The sequence below is a fragment of the Scyliorhinus canicula genome, unplaced genomic scaffold (genome assembly GCF_902713615.1).
Source record: "Scyliorhinus canicula unplaced genomic scaffold, sScyCan1.1, whole genome shotgun sequence".
Taxonomy (NCBI): domain Eukaryota; kingdom Metazoa; phylum Chordata; class Chondrichthyes; order Carcharhiniformes; family Scyliorhinidae; genus Scyliorhinus; species Scyliorhinus canicula.
The window spans coordinates 749,661-767,782 of record NW_024055498.1 but is presented as its reverse complement, the minus strand read 5'-3'; the positions used below and the strand labels follow the sequence as shown (position 1 = coordinate 767,782).

The 18,122-nt window shown below is 49.5% G+C and overlaps 1 long non-coding RNA gene across 1 annotated transcript; it reads left to right on the top strand.

Annotated features, from left to right (window-relative positions):
- Positions 1–12,042: 12,042 nt before the first annotated feature.
- LOC119960353 lies at positions 12,043–16,166 on the top strand. The gene is made up of 3 exons (XR_005459386.1): positions 12,043–12,096; positions 13,291–13,372; positions 15,903–16,166. It is a non-coding gene; the product is annotated as an uncharacterized LOC119960353 (long non-coding RNA).
- Positions 16,167–18,122: the final 1,956 nt, after the last annotated feature.

The following is an 18,122-nucleotide window of genomic DNA, read 5'->3' as shown; positions in this document are numbered from 1 at the left end:
ATCAGAATCTTTCATTGGATCGGGCATGATTAAGCTTGACAAAGTGCTGCGGTAGTTTGCCGTTGCATTCTGCAATATGGCTGACCACGAATCTCTCCTGCACATATCGCCTGCCAGCAGGTTTGTTGGAAGTGTTTACAAGCGGATAATCAACCTGTTTGATCACGTTTGGAATGTGCCTTCTACAGCCATCATGGCCTGATATAGGACTTTAACTGAGAGATTCTGAACCAGAGGTACGGTCATTATCACTTCGCCAGAAGACTTCATTCTGTGCTATGGAATCCGGAATTTAGAGAGGAGACTCTTGCCCTAAATACATAATCGTTGCAACCAAGAATAACGGCGCCAAACTTCTGGCCCCGAATTCTCAGCTGTCAGCTGCAACAGCGGTGAACTGACGCCTGAACAGGTTTTCGTCAAAAACAAAGTCTTGGAGCGCCATCTACTGGCATTCCGTCTGTGAAACAGCAATTCTCGATTTATTCCGGAATACTGCTGGATTGTATTTTTTTTTTAATAAACAATTTTATTGAGGTAGGTTTTGGCTTTATAAACAGTTACAGACATCATCAGAAAGGAAGCAAAAAAGGCAAAAATGTGCAAACATCCACGTACTTTCAATACTTCCACCGTAACATATTGCACAAGCCCGCTCCTCTCCCACCGGTACTACCCACCATATTTTCCCTCCTACTCTACTCTACCCCCCCCCCCCTCCCCCCCACCCCCCTGCTGACGCTCACTCTCCCGCAAAGAAGTCAATAAATGGTTGCCACCTCCGGGTGAACCCCTGCACAGATCCCCTCAAGGCGAACTTAATTTTTTCCATCCCCAGGAAACTCGACATGTCCGCAAGCCACAACTCAGTCTTCGGGGGCTTTGAGTCCCTCCACACCAATAATATTCGTCGCCGGGCTATTAGGGAAGCAAAGGCCAACACATCGGCCTCTTTCTCCTCCTGGACCCCCGGGTCCTCCGAAACCCCAAAAATTGCCACCCCTGGACTCATCACCACCCTTGTTTTTAGCACCTGGGACATGACACCCGCAAATCCCTCCCAGTACCCCCTCAGCTTAGGGCATGCCCAGAACATGTGAACATGGTTCGCTGGTCCTCTCGCGCACCTAGCGCATTTGTCCTCTATCCCGAAAAATTTGCTCATCCGAGCCACCGTCATATGGGCCCGGTGAACGACCTTAAATTGGATCAGCCCGAGCCTAGCACATGTCGCGGTCGAGTTTACCCTACTCAGGGCCTCTGCCCACAGCCCATCCTCCATTTCCCCGCCTATCACCTTCTCTCATTTAAGTTTCAGTTCCTCTGTCTGGGACCCTTCCTCCCTCATGAGCACCTTATAAATACCCGAGACTCTACCCTCCCCTTCGTCCCTCCCAGAGACTATTCTGTCTAGGATCCCCATTGGCGGGAGGCGCGGGAAAGGTGGGACCTGTCTACGAATAAAGTCCCGCAACTGTAGGTATCTAAAATCATTTCCCCTTACCAACCCAAATTTCTCCTCCAAGCTCCTCAAACTCGCGAAGCTCCCTTCCAGGAACATATCACCCACCCTTCCCGCCCCTGCTCGCCGCCATACTCGGAACCCCCCAGCCATTCTGCCGGGGGCAAACCGATGGTTGTCGCAGATTGGCGCCCAGACAGACGCCCCCATCTCCCCCACATGCCTCCTCCACTGGCCCCATATCCGCAGGGTCGCCACCACTACCGGGCTGGTGGTGTACTTGGCCGGCGGCAGCGGTAGAGGAGCCGTGACCAGGGCTTCCAAACTGGAGCCCCTGCACGAAGCTGCCTCCACCCGCTCCCAAATAGACCCCGTACCCACCATCCACTTCCTTATCATAGCGATGTTGGCCGCCCAGTAATAATTGACCAGACTCGGCAAAGCCAGCCCTCCCTCGCTGCGGTTCCTCTCCAACATCGCCTTCTTCACCCGCGGAGACTTTCCCGCCCAGACAAAGCTCATGATCAGCCCGTTAACTCTTTTGAAGAAGGACTGTGGGATAAAGATCGGGAGGCACTGAAAAATAAACAAAAATCGAGGGAGGATTGTCATCTTTACAGTCTGCACCCTCCCTGCCAGTGACAGCGGGAGTGCATCCCATCTCCGAAACTCTCCCTTCATTTGCTCCACCACCCTGGCCAAATTTAACTTATGCAGCGTGCCCCAGTCTCGTGCCACCTGGATTCCCAAATACCGGAAATTTTCCTCAACTAGCCTAAACGGTAGCCCTCTCAATCTGTTCTCCTGGCCCCTTGCCTGAACCACAAACATTTCACTCTTGACCGTATTTAATTTGTATCCTGAGAACTGGCCGAACTCCCTCAGCATTCCCAGTATAGTTCCCATCCCGGCCACTGGGTCCGACACGTACAGGAGCAGGTCGTCTGCATAAAGAGAAACCCTGTGTTCAACCCCGCCCCTCACCATCCCCTTCCAACCCTCTGCGGCTCTCAGCGCAATCGCCAGCGGTTCTATGGCCAGCGCAAACAGCAGCGGGGAGAGCGGGCAGCCCTGTCTGGTCCCTCGGTACAACCTAAAGTACTCCGACACTTCTCTGTTGGTCCTGACGCTGGCCCTCGGGGCCTGATATAATAATTTGATCCAATACCAATCCCTCCCCGAACCCAAACCGTCCGAGCACCTCCCATAGATAGTCCCACTCCACCCGGTCAAAGGCCTTCTCGGCGTCCATTGCCACCACTACCTCCACCTCTCTACCCACCGGGGGCATCATTATCACATTGAGCAATCTCCTCAGATTGGCCGCCAGCTGCCTACCTTTCACAAACCCCGTTTGATCCTCCCCAATCACCTCCGGTACACAGTCCTCCATTCTACTCGCCAGTACCTTTGCCAGGAGCTTGGCGTCTACATTAATCAGGGAGATTGGCCTGTAGGACCCGCACACCTCCGGGTCTTTACCCCGCTTCAATATCAGAGATATGGTGGCTTGTGACATTGTCGGCGGCAGGGTCCCTCTGTCCCTTGCCTCATTGAAAACCCTCACCAAGACCGGGCCCACCAGCTCAGAGAACTTCCTATAAAACTCTACTGGGTATCCATCCGGCCCCGGGGACTTCCCCGACTGCATGGCCTTTAGGCCCCCCCAATACCTCCTCTACTCTAATCGGGGCCCCCAGCTCTTCCACTCGCCCCCCCCCCCCCAACTGTTGGGAATGTTAACCCGTCCAGAAACCTTTTCATCCCCTCCGGTTCTTCCGGCGGCTCCGAAGTATACAGCTTATAATAGAAGTCCCGGAATACCCTATTCAATTCTGCCGGATCCTCCACTTTGCGCCCCCCCTCGTCCCTCACTCTACCTATTTCCCTGGCCGCCTCCCTCCTCTTGAGTTGCTGCGCTAACAGTCTGCTATCCTTTTCCCCATGTTCGTACACCACTCCCCTCGCCTTCCTAAGCTGTTCCACGGCCCTGCTCGTGGATAGTGCCCCCAGTTCCGCCTGTAGTCTCTGCCTCTCCCTGAGTAAAACCTCCCCTGGGGACTCCGCGTGCTCTTCCTCTATCCGAACCATTTCCCTGACCAACCTATCCATCTCTGCCTGGTCTGCCTTGGCTCTGTGGGCCCCAATTGAAATCAGCTCCCCCCGCACTACTGCCTTTAGCGCCTCCCACACGGTCGCCGCTGAGACCTCCTCAGTGTCATTCACCTGCAGGTAATTTTTTATACATTTCCGAAGCCTCTCGCAGATCCCCTCCTCCAACAGCAGTCCCACATCTAGCCTCCATTGCGGGCGTTGATAGCTCCCTCCCCCGAACTGCTGGTCCACCCAATGCGGGGCATGGTCTGAAATGGTAATTGCTGAGTATTCCGTGTTCTTTACCTCCCCCATACAGTCCCTGCTTAGTACAAAGAAATCTATCCTGGAATATACTTTATGGACGTGCGAGTAAAATGAGTAGCCCCTTCCTGTTGGCTGTCCATCTCTCCAGGGGTCCACTGCCCCCATTTGCTCCATAAACCCTTTCAGCTCCCTTGCCATTGCTGAGAGTCTACCCGTTCTGGGACACGACCGATCCAAAGTCGGGTCAAGGACCATGTTAAAGTCCCCTCCCATTATTAGCCTGCGAGAATCCAAGTCCGGGATCTTCCCCAGCACTCTTTTAATGAAGTCCACGTCATCCCAGTTCGGGGCATATATATTCACCAGCACCACTCTTCTCCCCTCCAGTCTGCCCCGTACCATCAGGTATCTGCCCCCCCTGTCTGCGGATATGCCCTCTGCCTCAAATTGCACGCGCTTGTTGATCATGATTGCCACCCCTCTGGACTTCGAGTCCAAGTCCGAGTGGAAGACCTGGCTAATCCAGCCCTTCCTTAGCCTGGTCTGGTCTGACACTTTCAGATGTGTCTCCTGCAACATAATTACGTCCGCCCTCAGGGCCCGCAAGTGCGCGAACACCCGCGCCCTCTTAACCGGCCCGTTCAGTCCCTTGACGTTCCAGGTGATCAGCCTGGTCGGGGGGCACATCCCACCCCCCCCCCCCCACCCCGCCGGTCAGCCATAGCCTTTCTCGGGCCGGCCCCTGACCCGTGCGTCGCGCCATTCCTGGCCCGCCCTTTGGCTGCCTCCACCCTCGACCTCCTTTCCAGTGCCTATTTCAAGTCCCTCTCCCGTCAGCAGAACAACCCCCCCCCCTCCCCTAACTCCATCCCCCGATACCCCCACCCCTGCCATCTACTGGCTGTAACTTCCCCCCCCCCCCCCATCTGACTTCCTTGACTAGCCAATCTGCTAGCCCGGTGATTCAACACTCCGGCGCCTTCCTGTCTCATTCCCATTGTTTCCCCGTCCTCCTCCCCACCCACTGGGGCAAGCCGGCTCCAGTGTCTTCCGCGAGCTGCACAAAAAGCACAAACCAGCCCAAACAGGAAAAAAAAAGAAAAAAAAAACACAGAAAAAAGAGAAAAAGCACATAAATGTCCATGAACAAAGGAAAGAGTCTCAAATGTTCCGCTTGGCCCCTTTGGCCCAGCAAACCGTTGAGCAGCAGTCCAGGCACATTCGGCGTTCCTTCCCACAGAAATCCTCGGGCCCTAACTCGCGTCCTTGGGGCCTCCTTCCGGGACCAGCCCCAGGTCCCTCGCAAAATCCATCGCTTCTTCGGGCTCGGAGAAGTAGTGGTGTTGACCCTGGTGCGTGACCCATAGCCGAGCTGGGAATAGCAGACCAAACTTCACGTGCTTCTTGAACAGCACCTCCTTGACATTCTTAAAGGCTGCTCGCCGCCGAGCCACCTCCTGGCTTAGGCCCTGATAAATGCGGAGAACACTGTTGTTCCACGTGCTGCTCCTGGCGCTCTTTGCCCACTGCAGCACCCGCTCCTTGTCCACGAACCTGTGGAACCTAATCACCATCGGGCGGGGAGGGTCCGCCCGGCCGCCCCTGCCTTGCCTGCACTCTGTGTGCCCCCTCCAGCTCCAGCGGTCGCGGAAAGGCTTCGGCCCCCATCAGCTGCTTCAGCAGGTCTGCTACAAACGCTGCAGCATCAGCTCCCTCCGCCGAGGCCAACCATCCTCAGATTGTTCCTGCGGACTCTATTCTCCAGCTCTTCCACTCTGTCCAGCAGTCTTCTCTGCCGCTCTTTCAGGCCGTCAACTTCTAGCGCTGCAACCGTTTGCGCATCCGCCTGCTCCTCCACCGCCTCTCCCAGCTCCTTAACTTTAACATCCTGGGCGTCCAGCCTCTGGTTCAGCTGATCCACTACTTTCTGGATTGGGTCCAAGCTGTCCCGCTTCAGCGCTTCAAAACTGGACTTCATTACCTGGAGCATGTTATCCAGCGCCAGTTGGATTGCTGAGTCCGGGGTCCGTGTGTCTGCCATCTTAGGTCCCAGGTAATTTTCTTCAGGTCCTTGTCTCTGTCCCTTTTTCTCCTTCTTCTTCTGCCTTCTGGAATCCCGCTGTTCCATGTGCCGCAGCCTGCTCCTCAGCACCTTCGCTGCCGCCTTCCTTCGCCCAGCTCCTTAAATCTTACCTTCTGGGCATCTGAAGTGGGTCCAAGCTGTCCCTCCTCAGCAACTCCAAACTTTTTTTCTTTGTCCTGGAGGAAGGATGGTCCGTGGATCCGCCATCTTACCCTTCAGGTCAGTTTCCTCCTTGCCTCCGTCTCTCTCTCTCTCTTTCTTCCTCTACCTGCTGGCCTCCCACGATTCCATCAGCTGCAGCCCGCTCTCCTCTTCTTTCACGGCAGCCTTTTTGCCGCCCCCGTGGTCCCGCCATCGCGGGGAATCAGCTGTTAAGCCCCGCCGGAGTGAGAACCCGCCGAATGTGCGGCTCACTCGAACATCGCCGCCACCGGAAGTCCTCCAGATCATTTATATATACTACGAACAGCAAAGCTCCCAGCACTGATAACTGATCACTAGTCACAGCCCTCCAATTAGAAAAGCACCCTTCCATTGCTACACTGCCTTCTATGACCTAGCCAGTTCTGAATCCACCTTGCCAGCTCTCCCCTGATCCTGTGTGACTTCACCTTTTGTACCAATCTACCATGAGGGTCCTTGTCAAAGGCCTTACTGAAGTCCATATAGACAACATCCACTGCCCTACCTGCATCAAACATCTTTGTGACCTCTTCGAAAAACTCTATCAAGTTCGTGAGACACAACCTCCCCTTCACAAAACCATGCTGCCTCTCACTAATACGTCCATTTGCTTCCAAATGGGAGTAGATCCTGTCTTGAAGAATTCTCTCCAGTAATTTCCCTACCACTGACGTAAGGCTCACTGGCCAGTAGTTCCCTGGGTTATCCTTGCTATTTTTCTTAAACAAAGGAACAACATTGGCTATTCTCCAGTCCTCCGAGACATCACCTGAAGACAGTGAGGATCCAAAGATTTCTGTCAAGGCCTCAGCAATTTCCTCTCGAGCCTCCTTCAGTATTCTGGGGTAGATCCCATCCGGACCTGGGGACTTATCTACCTTAATATTTTTCAAGACGCCCAGCACTTCGTCTTTTTGGATCTCAATGTGACCCAGGCTATCTACAAACCCTTTTCCAGACTCAACATCCACCAATTCGTTCTCATTGGTGAATACTGATGCAAAGTATTCATTTAGTACCTGGCCTATTTCCTCAGGCTCCACACATAGATTCCCTTGCCGATCCTTCAGTGGGCCAACCCTTTCCCTGGCTACCCTCTTGCTTTTTATGTACGTGTAAAAAGGCTTGGGATTTGATTTTACTCCATTTGCCAATGACTTTTCATGACCCCTTCTAGCCCTCCTAACTCCTTGCTTAGGTTCCTTCCTACTTTCCTTATATTCCACACAGGATTCGTCTGTTACCAGCTTTCTAGCCCTGACAAATGCCTCCTTTTTCTTTTTGACGAGGCCTACAATATCTCTCGTTATCCAAGGTTCCAGAAATTTGCCATATTTATCCTTCTTCCGCACAGGAACATGCCGGTCCTGGATTGCTTTCAACTTTCAGTTGAAAGCCTCCCACATGTCAGATGTTGATTTACCCTCAGACAGCAGCCCCCAATCTCGGTTCTTCAGTTCCCGCCTAATATTGTTATAATTAGCCTTCCCCCAATTTAGCACATTCACCCCATGACCACTCTTATCCTTGTCCACCAGCACTTTAAAACTTACTGAATTGTGGTCACTGGTCCTGAAATGCTCCCCTACTGAAACTTCTACCACCTGGCCGGACTCATTCCCCAATACCAGGTCCAGTGTAGCCCCTTTCCTAGTTGGACTGTCTACATATTGTTTTAAGAAGCCCTCCTGGATGCTCCTTACAAACTCTGCCCCATCTAAGCCCCTAGCACTAAGTGAGTCCCAGTCAATATTGGGGAAGTTGAAGTCTCCCATCACAACAACCCTGTTGTTTTTACTCGTTTCCAAAATCTGTCTACTTATTTGCTCCTCTATCTCCCACTGGCTGTTGGGAGGCCTGTCAAGTACCCCCAACATTGTGACTGCACCCTTCTTGTTCCTGTTCTCTACCCATTTTGCCTCGCTGCACTCTGAGGTGTCCTCCCATAGTACAGCTGTGATATTCTCCCTTACCAGTAGCGCAACTCCACCACCCCTTTTACATCCCCCTCTATCCTGCCTGAAACATCTAAATCCTGGAACGCTTAGCTGCCAATCCTGTCCTTCCCTCAACCAGGTCTCCGTAATGGCACAAACATCACAGTTCCAATTAATAATCCAAACTCTAAGTTCTTCTGCCTTACCCATAATACTTCTTGCATTAAAACATATGCACTTCAGGCCACCAGACCCGCTATTTTCAGCAACATCTCCCTATCTGCTCCTCCTCAGAGCCATACTGGCCCTATTCCCTAGTTCTCCCTCAATACTTTCACCTTCTGACCTATTGCTCCAGTTCCCACCCCCTTGCCATACTAGTTTAAACCCTCCCGTGTGACACTAGCAAACCTCACGGCCTTGATATTTATGCCTCTCCGGTTTAGATGCAACCCGTCCTTCTTATACAGGTCACAACTGCCCCAGAATAGCTCCCAGTTGTCCAGATAACGGAAACCCTCCCTCCTACACCAGCTGTTTAGCCACGTGTTTAGCTGCTCTATCTTCCTATTTCTAGCCTCACTGGCACGTGGCACAGGGTGTAATCCCGAGATTACAACCCTAGAGGTCCTGTCTTTTAACTTTCTGCCTAGCTCACTGAACTCCTGCTGCAGGACCCCATGCCCCTTCCTGCCTATGTTGTTAGTACCAATATTTACAATGACCTCTGCCTGTTTGCCCTTCCCCTTCAGGATGCCCGCTACCCGTTCGGAGACATTCTGGAACCTGGCACCAGGGAGGCAACATACCATCCTGGAGTCTCTTTCACGTCCACAGAAGTGCCTATCTGTGCCCCTAACTATAGAGTCCCCTATGACTATTGCTCTTCTGCGCCTTTGACCATCCCTGCTGAACATCAGAGCCAGCCGTGGTGCCACTGCTCTGGCTGCTGCTGTTTTCGTCTGATCGGCTATCCCTCCTGACAGTATCCAAAGGGGGAGACCTGTTCGAGAGGGGGACAACCACAGGGGATTCCTGCACTGACTGCCTGCTCTTTCTGGTGCTCACCCATTTCTCTGCCTGCACCCTGGGTGTGACCACATTTATATAACTGCTATCTATGACGCTTTCCGCCACCTGCATGCTCCTAAGTGCATCCAACTGCTGCTCCAACTGAACCATTCGGTCTGTGAGGAGCTCTAGTTGGGTGCACTTTCTGCAGATAAAGCCATCCGGGACGCTGGATGCCTCCCGGACCTGCCACATCTCACAGTCCAAGTACTGCACCCCTCTAATTGACATTGCGTCAATTAATTAGTCAATTAAATTTTTAAAAAATTAAAGTGACTGTTCACTATATGTTTCCTTGCACTAGATTTCTACTATAAATCTTAATGCTAAATACAGTACTCTTCGATCTCTGGCTTAGATACTCCTTTAAACTATAATTAAGTCATTAAGTAATTATGTTTAACTAGTTTAACAATGCTTAATTTTTAAATTGAGTGTAGATTCCCAATCAGCCAATCGGGTCACAGCTTTACTGTGATGTCACTTCAGTTCCCCCCACACACAATTTGAAATGGTAATAGAAATAAAAATGAATAAAAATCACTTACCTTCCCAGGTTCTCAGATGCTCTCTGGTTCTCTCCCTGCAAATTAAAAGTTGCAGGCCAGAAGCAAGAGAGAGAACAAAACAGGAGGTAAAAAGGACCTTCTACCACTCTGTACCAAATTAGCTCACTGCAGCAAATTACCAAGTTCCAATTCCCACTCTGGATGTGTCTCACTCACTCAGGATGTGTCTCCTTCACCTGCGCAAAGCTCCCTCTGTACCCGAACAGCCAAAATGTGGCGGCGATGGGCATTTCACAGTAACTTCATTGCAGTGTTAATGTAAGCCACTGTTGCACGTTTTACTTGAGTGTATTACGCGTTTATTGGAGTGTATTAACACGCCTCCGTTTAAAGGCCGTGTGCTTAACACTGCTACAGCTCTGTGTGTGTAATTTCAGCTCGGAGTCGCCAGGTGCCGTATATAGACACCTCACAAGTATCTCAAGGTCAGGTTCAAAGTAATAAAACTATACACCGATTAGTAAGTTCCAACGATCAATATTTATTATACAAATATAATAAATACACATGCACACGCTAAAGACTAATACCTATTTCTACTATTAAACGACTAAATACTTATCTAAGTGGGAACCAGCAAGGTCAGGGGACAAGGCCTTTGTTCCTTTCTGGGCTGCACCTTCTGTTCGTTACTAGTTGATTAATGTATAGGCAAGGCTGGGTTCACGTAGCGAGCGTCGTTTTGGCACTTACTGAACGATGGCTGGTGCTCAACGGCTGGTGATGGAAGACAGGATCAACGGCTGGAGTCGGAGTCAGGATACAACAGCAGATCTGGGTCGAAGTCAAAACAGCAGTCCAAGCCGGAGTCAACAGCGGAGCCGGAGCAAAACAGACAGAACCATGTGCGGGGTCTATCTTTATAGGGCCCCCAATGTCCGTGTCTTTTCGGGGCGGGCCTTTACCTGCTATGTCTCGATTGGATCATTTCCCAATCGATGTCTTACAAACCCCCCAATCTGAGGGTCTCTTCTCGATGGATGGGGCGGTCTCTAGGGTCTTTTGTGATGGATACTTCTGGTGCCGTTTCGTCTGGGCGTCCACTCAAAGTATCCATTCAAACTCAAATGTTTCTATTGTGTGGGCCCAGATCTGGATTGCCTCATTACTATGCAAAGCGTTTTGCTATTTACACCTTTGGTTGAGATCTTCCACCTGGCCATAAACTAGTTTTGCTACGTGCAGAATGCTAATTAGCTTTTGCAGACTGCTTGTCCTGGCTAAACTGTTTTCTCCATTTTGTTAGCCCAGTGTCCATCTTAGGTGGCTACACTGTGTGACAATAAAGATTATTATTATTTACTTTCCACCTAACATTAACTGGCTGGAGTTTAATCTTTAAGATTTATATTGGTTTTTGTGATGGCAGACTGCACAGGCAGTGACCCAAGCGGAATCGAACCCGGGACTCTGGCGTTGTAAAGCAACAGTGCTAACCACTGTGCGACTGCGCTGCCCTAATGATGCTGTTTGATGCGCACATTGTCACGATAGTGACCAATTGGCAGCAACCTCTACCCAGTAATTACGATCAATGCTTATTACATAAGTGGAGAATGAACAGGAGTGGAGTAAATTCAGAGACATGCATGGCAGCACCCAGTTGTTAGCCTTGCCCAGACCATCAGCTTTCTCAGCATTGTTTCCCCAGGGTGATTAAAGCTCTCGATTGTCTCACAGGAAGAAATCGTAGGTTCAGGTGCTGATGGAGATCCTGGTGCATCCTCAGCTACCAATAGTAATTATATATAAAATCGAGGATTGGAAATACGTGAAGGTAGGAGGCATGATCAATACTTTTGCAGATGGAAAATTGTTGGTTCGTTAACTAGCGAGGAGAAAAGCCTTAAATCACGGAATGATACAGATGGGCTGGTCATCTGGGGGCACAACAGTGGCAAATTGAATTTAACCAGGAAAAGTGGTAGCTCTTGTACAAAGTCATTACAGACATGACATGCCGAGTGACTTCCATCTGTGCTGGATCATTCGAGAAAACACTGAACATTCAGTCTGACGAGCAAGAGGGAAGAAGATGGAGGAATTACAGATTCTGGAATTGAACCCAGCAAGAGTTTGCATTTTCTGGGGAGGAGAGAGAAAGGACCCATTGGGGATAAAAACATTTAAGTTCTTCATTGTTCCACAGGAGAGCAGCATTCAATAATTTTGAGAAATGGAGAATAGCAGAATACCCATTGACAATAATTTGTTTGATTATTTTCGCAATTGGTCACCAAGTTATTTTGTATTTACCGTTTCAATGGTGCGGTTATTACCCAGCATTCCCTGTTGCTGTGAATGTGCCGTATTCACTCCACGTCGCCCACCGCGCAGACGCAATGCTGGGCTGTATCTGGAGCATGCGCAGTATCACTTTGCTGGGAGGTCTGCGAGTGCGGGAGCGGTTGTTTGGGGCGGTGAGAGTCGGTGAGGCGGAGGGAGGAATGGAGCCGGGAGTCGGGGTGGGGAGGGAGTTACGGCTTCATAAACACCCCCTGCTGCTCACAGGGTCGGTTTAAGACCCTGCAAATCCCGCGTTTGCAGCTGCGGAGCTTGTATCCAGTATCAGGCCCAGCTCCACGGCCGCCATCTTTGTTTAGCGGCGCGGCTGAGGCGCCATCCTGATGACGTAACAGAGGCGGTGCTTCAGGATCCCGGTGACCAGGAGATAAAATCATTGTGTCGATGATTGACAGGCCCCTCCACAGGGGAACGGTGCTGCTGTCCTGTGTGTGTGGCAATCCGAAGAACAGAAGAATAATAACATCAGAATTAGTAGCAGGAGGAGGCCATGCGGCCTATTGACCCTGCTCTGCCAGTCAATAAAGGCATGGCTGATCCGAATGTGCCCTTAATCACATTTTCCTGCCTTCCCCCAAAAATCTTTGACTCCCCAGTAGATAAAAAAAGACTAACTCAGCTTTGAGTATATTCAGTGACCCAGCGACACTACTCTCTGGAAAACAGGATTCCACAAACTCAGCTTTGACAAAGAGTCATCCAGACTCAAAATGTTAGCTTCCCTTTCTCCCCACAGATACTGTCAGACCTGCTGAGAGTGTCCAGTATTTTCTGTTTTTGTTCCAGATTCCAGCATCCGCAGCAATTTACTTTTATCCACATACTGATGATCCTCTGAGGGAAGACATTTCTCCTTACCTCAGTGTCACATTGGAGAACTCTTATCTTTAAACTGTCCTCCTTAGTTCTTGAACCCCACGTGGGAAAATATTCTTTTATCAAAACCCCTCAGAATCTTCGATGTTTCAATAAGATCACCTCTCATTCTTCTAAACTCCATCGGGTACAGATCAAACAGGCTCAATCTTGCTCCATAAAACAAAGTCTCGCATCCCAGGAATCAGACTAGTGAAACTTCACTGAACTGCCTCCAAAGCAAGTAAAACCCTCATTAAGTAATCTTGGGACTGGCAACAAGGGGAAGGAATGTTTGGACCTTCTATCCTGGACTTGAAGATTGATGGATTTTGGAAACTCCTTTTACCGGGGGTTAGAAGGGGAGGATTTACGCCCAGCAAACTTAAACCAAGATAAAGGTTTGTCTGATCTTAATTTCTAACCTCGACTAACATTTCTGACCAGTGTAATTTCTTTTTACAGGTGCTTCCAAAGCTTCTGATATCTTTCCAGCCGAAGGTTGCAGCAGATTGTAAACTTGAAAACACCAAAATTGTGACAAGAGGTGAGTATTATTATTATTTTTTATTATGAATTCAGAGTACCCAATTATTTGTTTCCAATTAAGGGGCAATTTAGCATGGCCAATCCGAAGCTGGCACTCCCAGTGCAGACTTTGGTGTTGTGAGGATGTTGCTGTTGTGGAGAGTGGCTGCTGCTGTTGCTGCTCCCTTTCTTTCTCTGTTGCTGTTGTCTCTCGTTCTCTGTTGTTGCTGCTGTTGCTCAATTTGCTGCCTGTTTCTGGTGCTGGTTGCTGCTGAGCTGCCTGGAGGAAGGAGAGGGGAGAGAATGACAACAACAAGGAGGCAACTTCAAAAACAAGATGGGAGTAAAGCCCTTTGGACTGCTTGTTTGTTGGGGTTGAGGGCCCGGCCCAGTGCTCCCAACTGATAACATCTGCCTTCAGCAAGGACAAAACCTTCCTTATTCAATCCGTGTGCTTGTTCCAGGTCAGGGGGATCGAGTGGACAGTGTGTTTGCTGAGCCCCCTCCCGAACTGAAGACACCACACACCAGCAGGGAGGAGGTGGATTCCACTGGGTGGTCGTTCCAGGGTGGGAGCACGGGCTGTGTTTTTGCTGAGTCTGACTTGGGCCGAAGACCTCGCGAACCAGCTCCACTTACCTCCTTGTGAACCTGCTCTGGGCCTGGTGAAGCGCGTCATTTATAGGTCGAGGCAGCAGGCGACTGAGGGGGTCATCCAACCAGACTGTTTGCCCCTTTTCCGCAGCTACACTCGCAGCTGGGTGTCCCTAGAAAGGGAGCATGCGGTGTCCATGGGCACCATCAAAGCCTTCCATGCCCGGTGGGCACCGCAGGGGTTGGGGTGCTTTATTGACCCCCTTTAAATACACTCCCATTAGATGTTTTTAAGTTTCTGCTGATCTCTGTTACGTTCGGGCGGTGCCTCTAACTGGAGCGGCCCTTTTTGCTTTGTCCCTAAGTTTGTTTCCTTTGTTCTATTTTGTTGGTGGACGTCAAAAGAGTGGCCAATCCACCGAGTCTGCACATCTTTGGGTTGTGGGGGTGAGACCCACGGAGACACGGGGAGAATGTGCAAACTTCACACGGCAGTGACCCGGGGCCGGGATCGAACCTGGGTACTCAGCACCGTGAGGCAGCATTTGGATTTGGATTTGGATTTGTTTATTGTCACGTGTACCGAGGTACAGTGAAAAGTATTTTTCTGCAAGCAGCTCAACAGATCATTCAGTACATGGGAAGAAAAGGGAATTGAACAGAATTCAAGAAAATACATGAGAATACATAATAGGGCAACACAAGATATACAATGTAACTACATAAGCATTGGCATCGGATGAAGCAGACAGGGTGTAGTGTTAATGAGGACAGTCCATAAAAGGGTCATTTAGGAGTCTGGTGACAGTGGGGAAGAAGCTGTTTTTGAGTCTGTTCGTCCGTGTTCTCAGACTTCTGAATCTCCTGCCCGATGGAAGAAGTTGGAAAAGTGAGTAAGCCGGGTGGGAGGGATCCTTGATTATGCTGCCTGCTTTCCCCCGGCAGCGGGAGGTGTAGATGGAATCAATGGATGGGAGGCAGGTTCGTGTGATGGACTGGGCGGTATTCACGACTCTCTGAAGTTCCTTGCGGTCCTGGGCCGAGCAGTTGCCATACCAGGCTGTGATGCAGCCCGAGAGGATGCTCTCTATAGTGCATCTGTAAAAGTTGGTAAGGGTTGGTAAGGGAACGGACAGCGCTAACAACTGCCACCGTGCCACCCTTTGTCATGATGTTTCCATTCCTATTTTATCACATCTCCCAGTGACACTCATTGTAACACAGAAACTTCAAAATAACATTGCTACCTTGCAGCTTGCCCTCCTATTAGTGTCTAATGATAACAGTAACAGAGTAACACACACCAGAATTGGAATAAGAGGCAGGTTATAGTCTAATCATGACAGGGTTATGGGGGTGGCTCGGTAGTTAGCACTGTTGCCTCAAGCACCAGGTACCTGGGTTCGATTCCAACCTTGGGTCACTGTCTGTGTGGAGTTTGCACATTCTTCCCGTGGCTGCGAAGATTTCCTCCCACAGTCCAAAGATGAGCCGGTTAGGTGGATTGGCTGTGCTAAATTGTCCCTGGGTGGGTTTACGGGATTAGGGTGGGCGATTGGCCACGGTAGGGTGATCTTTCAGAGGGTCGGTGGGCCAAATGGCCTCCTTCAGCACTCGGGATTCTATGATTCTACATTGGATCCTATGCTGTTCACTCCACACTGCAGCCTGACTTATTGGAACAGACACTGTATTTGTTACTCTCAAAGTGAGTGAATCCTTTCCTGTTTCTCCTCTGGGCCCCATCTCCACTATTATCGTCTGTCCCAGCAAAAGAGGGGAGATTGTAGTGAATTTCTATCCTGGACTGACGGTGATTAATTTTGGAAACTCCTTTTACAGGGGATTAGTAGGGGAGGATTTACACACAGCAAATTCAAACCAGGAGAAATGTTTATCTTTCCTGAATTTCATTTCTGGACTGACAGTGATGCCTTTGTAAACTTCTTTCACAGGAGCTTAGAAAGGGATTCGCAGACAGGAAACCCACAACCAATCCTCACATCAAATTCGGGTTATCAGGACCTGGAGATTATCGACCTTTGTGTGTAAGCATTGAGTTCAGATCATTATCACTCACTGTATAAAATGTCTACCTCCGATCTCCCCAGTAGATTGCTGTGGTTTGGAACCGTGTCAGCCAGACCAGGTAAAGACGGCAGATTTTCTTTTCTATTCATTCACGGGGTGTGGGTGTCGCTGGCTGGGCCAGCATTCACTGCCCACCCTAATTGCCCTTGAACTGAGTGCATCTCAAATTACAAAACTAGATTACACAAAAGAGTCAGAGACATGATGGCACAGAGAATGGTATTCGGCCCATTGAATCCATGCTAGCTCACTGCAGCAATCCAGTCAGTCCCATTCTCCTGCTCCATCCCTGTATCCTCGCAGGTTTATTTCCCTCAGATGTCTGTCCAATTTCCTTTTGAAATCAAATGATTCATGTATCTATTTTCAAACTCCCTCCTAGGCAGCAAATTTCAGGTCATTGCCGGTCGCTGAGTAAAAACATATCCCATATCACATTTCTCTATCCACATTTCCAGAAAGCCTTTGACAAGGTGCCACACAAAAGGTTGCTGCATAAGATAAAGATGCATGGCATTAAGGGTAAAGTAGTAGCATGGATAGAGGATTGGTTAATTAATAGAAAGCAAAGAGTTGGGATAAATGGGTGTTTCTCTGGTTGGCAATCAGTAGCTAGTGGTGTCCCTCAGGGATCCGTGTTGGGCCCACAATTGTTCACAATTTACATAGATGATTTGAAGTTGGGGACCAAGGGCAATGTGTCCAAGTTTGCAGATGATACTAAGATGAGTGGTAAAGCAAAAAGTGCAGAGGATACTGGAAGTCTGCAGAGGGATTTGGATAGGTTAAGTGAATGGGCTCGGGTCTGGCAGATGGAATACAATGTTGACAAATGTGAGGTTATCCATTTTGGTAGGAATAACAGCAAACGGGATTATTATTTAAACAATAAAATATTAAAGCATGCCGCTGTTCAGAGAGACTTGGGTGTGCTAGTGCATGAGTCACAGAAGGTTGGTTTACAAGTGCAACAGGTGATTAAGAAGGCAAATGGATCTCTCCAAATGGAGAAAATCAAATTCGCCATCCGAGGGTCGGACGACGGCTTCCACAGAACGTGGGAGCCATTCATGCAACTGTTCCGGGACCTGTTTGTGGCCAACGTGCATGAGAAAGAATAGTCGGGTGGCCAAGAACCAGGGGAAAATGGCGGGAATCGGGGGAAGGTAGCCGGGGGGGGGGGGGGGGGGGGGGATACGGGCTCGGTATGGGGGTTTGATGGCAAGCCAAGGCCCAAAACCAAACTATAAATAAATGCCTATAAACATGTGCCTCGGCCATATTGGGGAATGGAAAATATGTATGCTGGCTAAAGGGGGCGGCCACAATTATTGTTATGAAGATGCTTACCTGTAAATACTCATGTTAAATTTTTGTGTTTTCCTTTTTTTTTCTCTCTCTCTAATAACTTGTAATTTGTCATATATAAAATATGAAAACTCAATAAAAAAACATTTATAAAAAAAAAAAGAAGGCAAATGGAATTTTGTCCTTCATTGCTAGAGGGATGGAGTTTAAGACTAGGGAGGTTATGTTGCAATTGTATAAGGTGTTAGTGCGGCCACACCTGGAGTATTGTGTTCAGTTTTGGTCTCCTTACTTGAGAAAGGACGTACTGGCGCTGGAGGGTGTGCAGAGGAGATTCACTAGGTTAATCCCAGAGCTGAAGGGATTGGATTATGAGGAGAGGTTGAGTAGACTGGGACTGTACTCGTTGGAATTTAGAAGGATGAGGGGGGATCTTATTGAAACATTTAAAATTATGAAGGGAATAGATAGGATAGATGCGGGCAGGTTGTTTCCACTGGCGGGTGACAGCAGAACTAGGGGACATAGCCTCAAAATAAGGGGAAGTAGATTTAGGACTGAGTTTAGGAGGAACTTCTTCACCCAAAGGGTTGTGAATCTATGGAATTCCTTGCCCAGTGAAGCAGTTGAGGCTCCTTCATTACATGTTTTTAAGGTAAAGATAGATAGTTTTTTGAAGAATAAAGGGATTAAGGGTTATGGTGTTCGGGCCAGAAAGTGGAGCTGAGTCCACAAAAGATCAGCCATGATCTAATTGAATGGCGGATCAGGCTTGA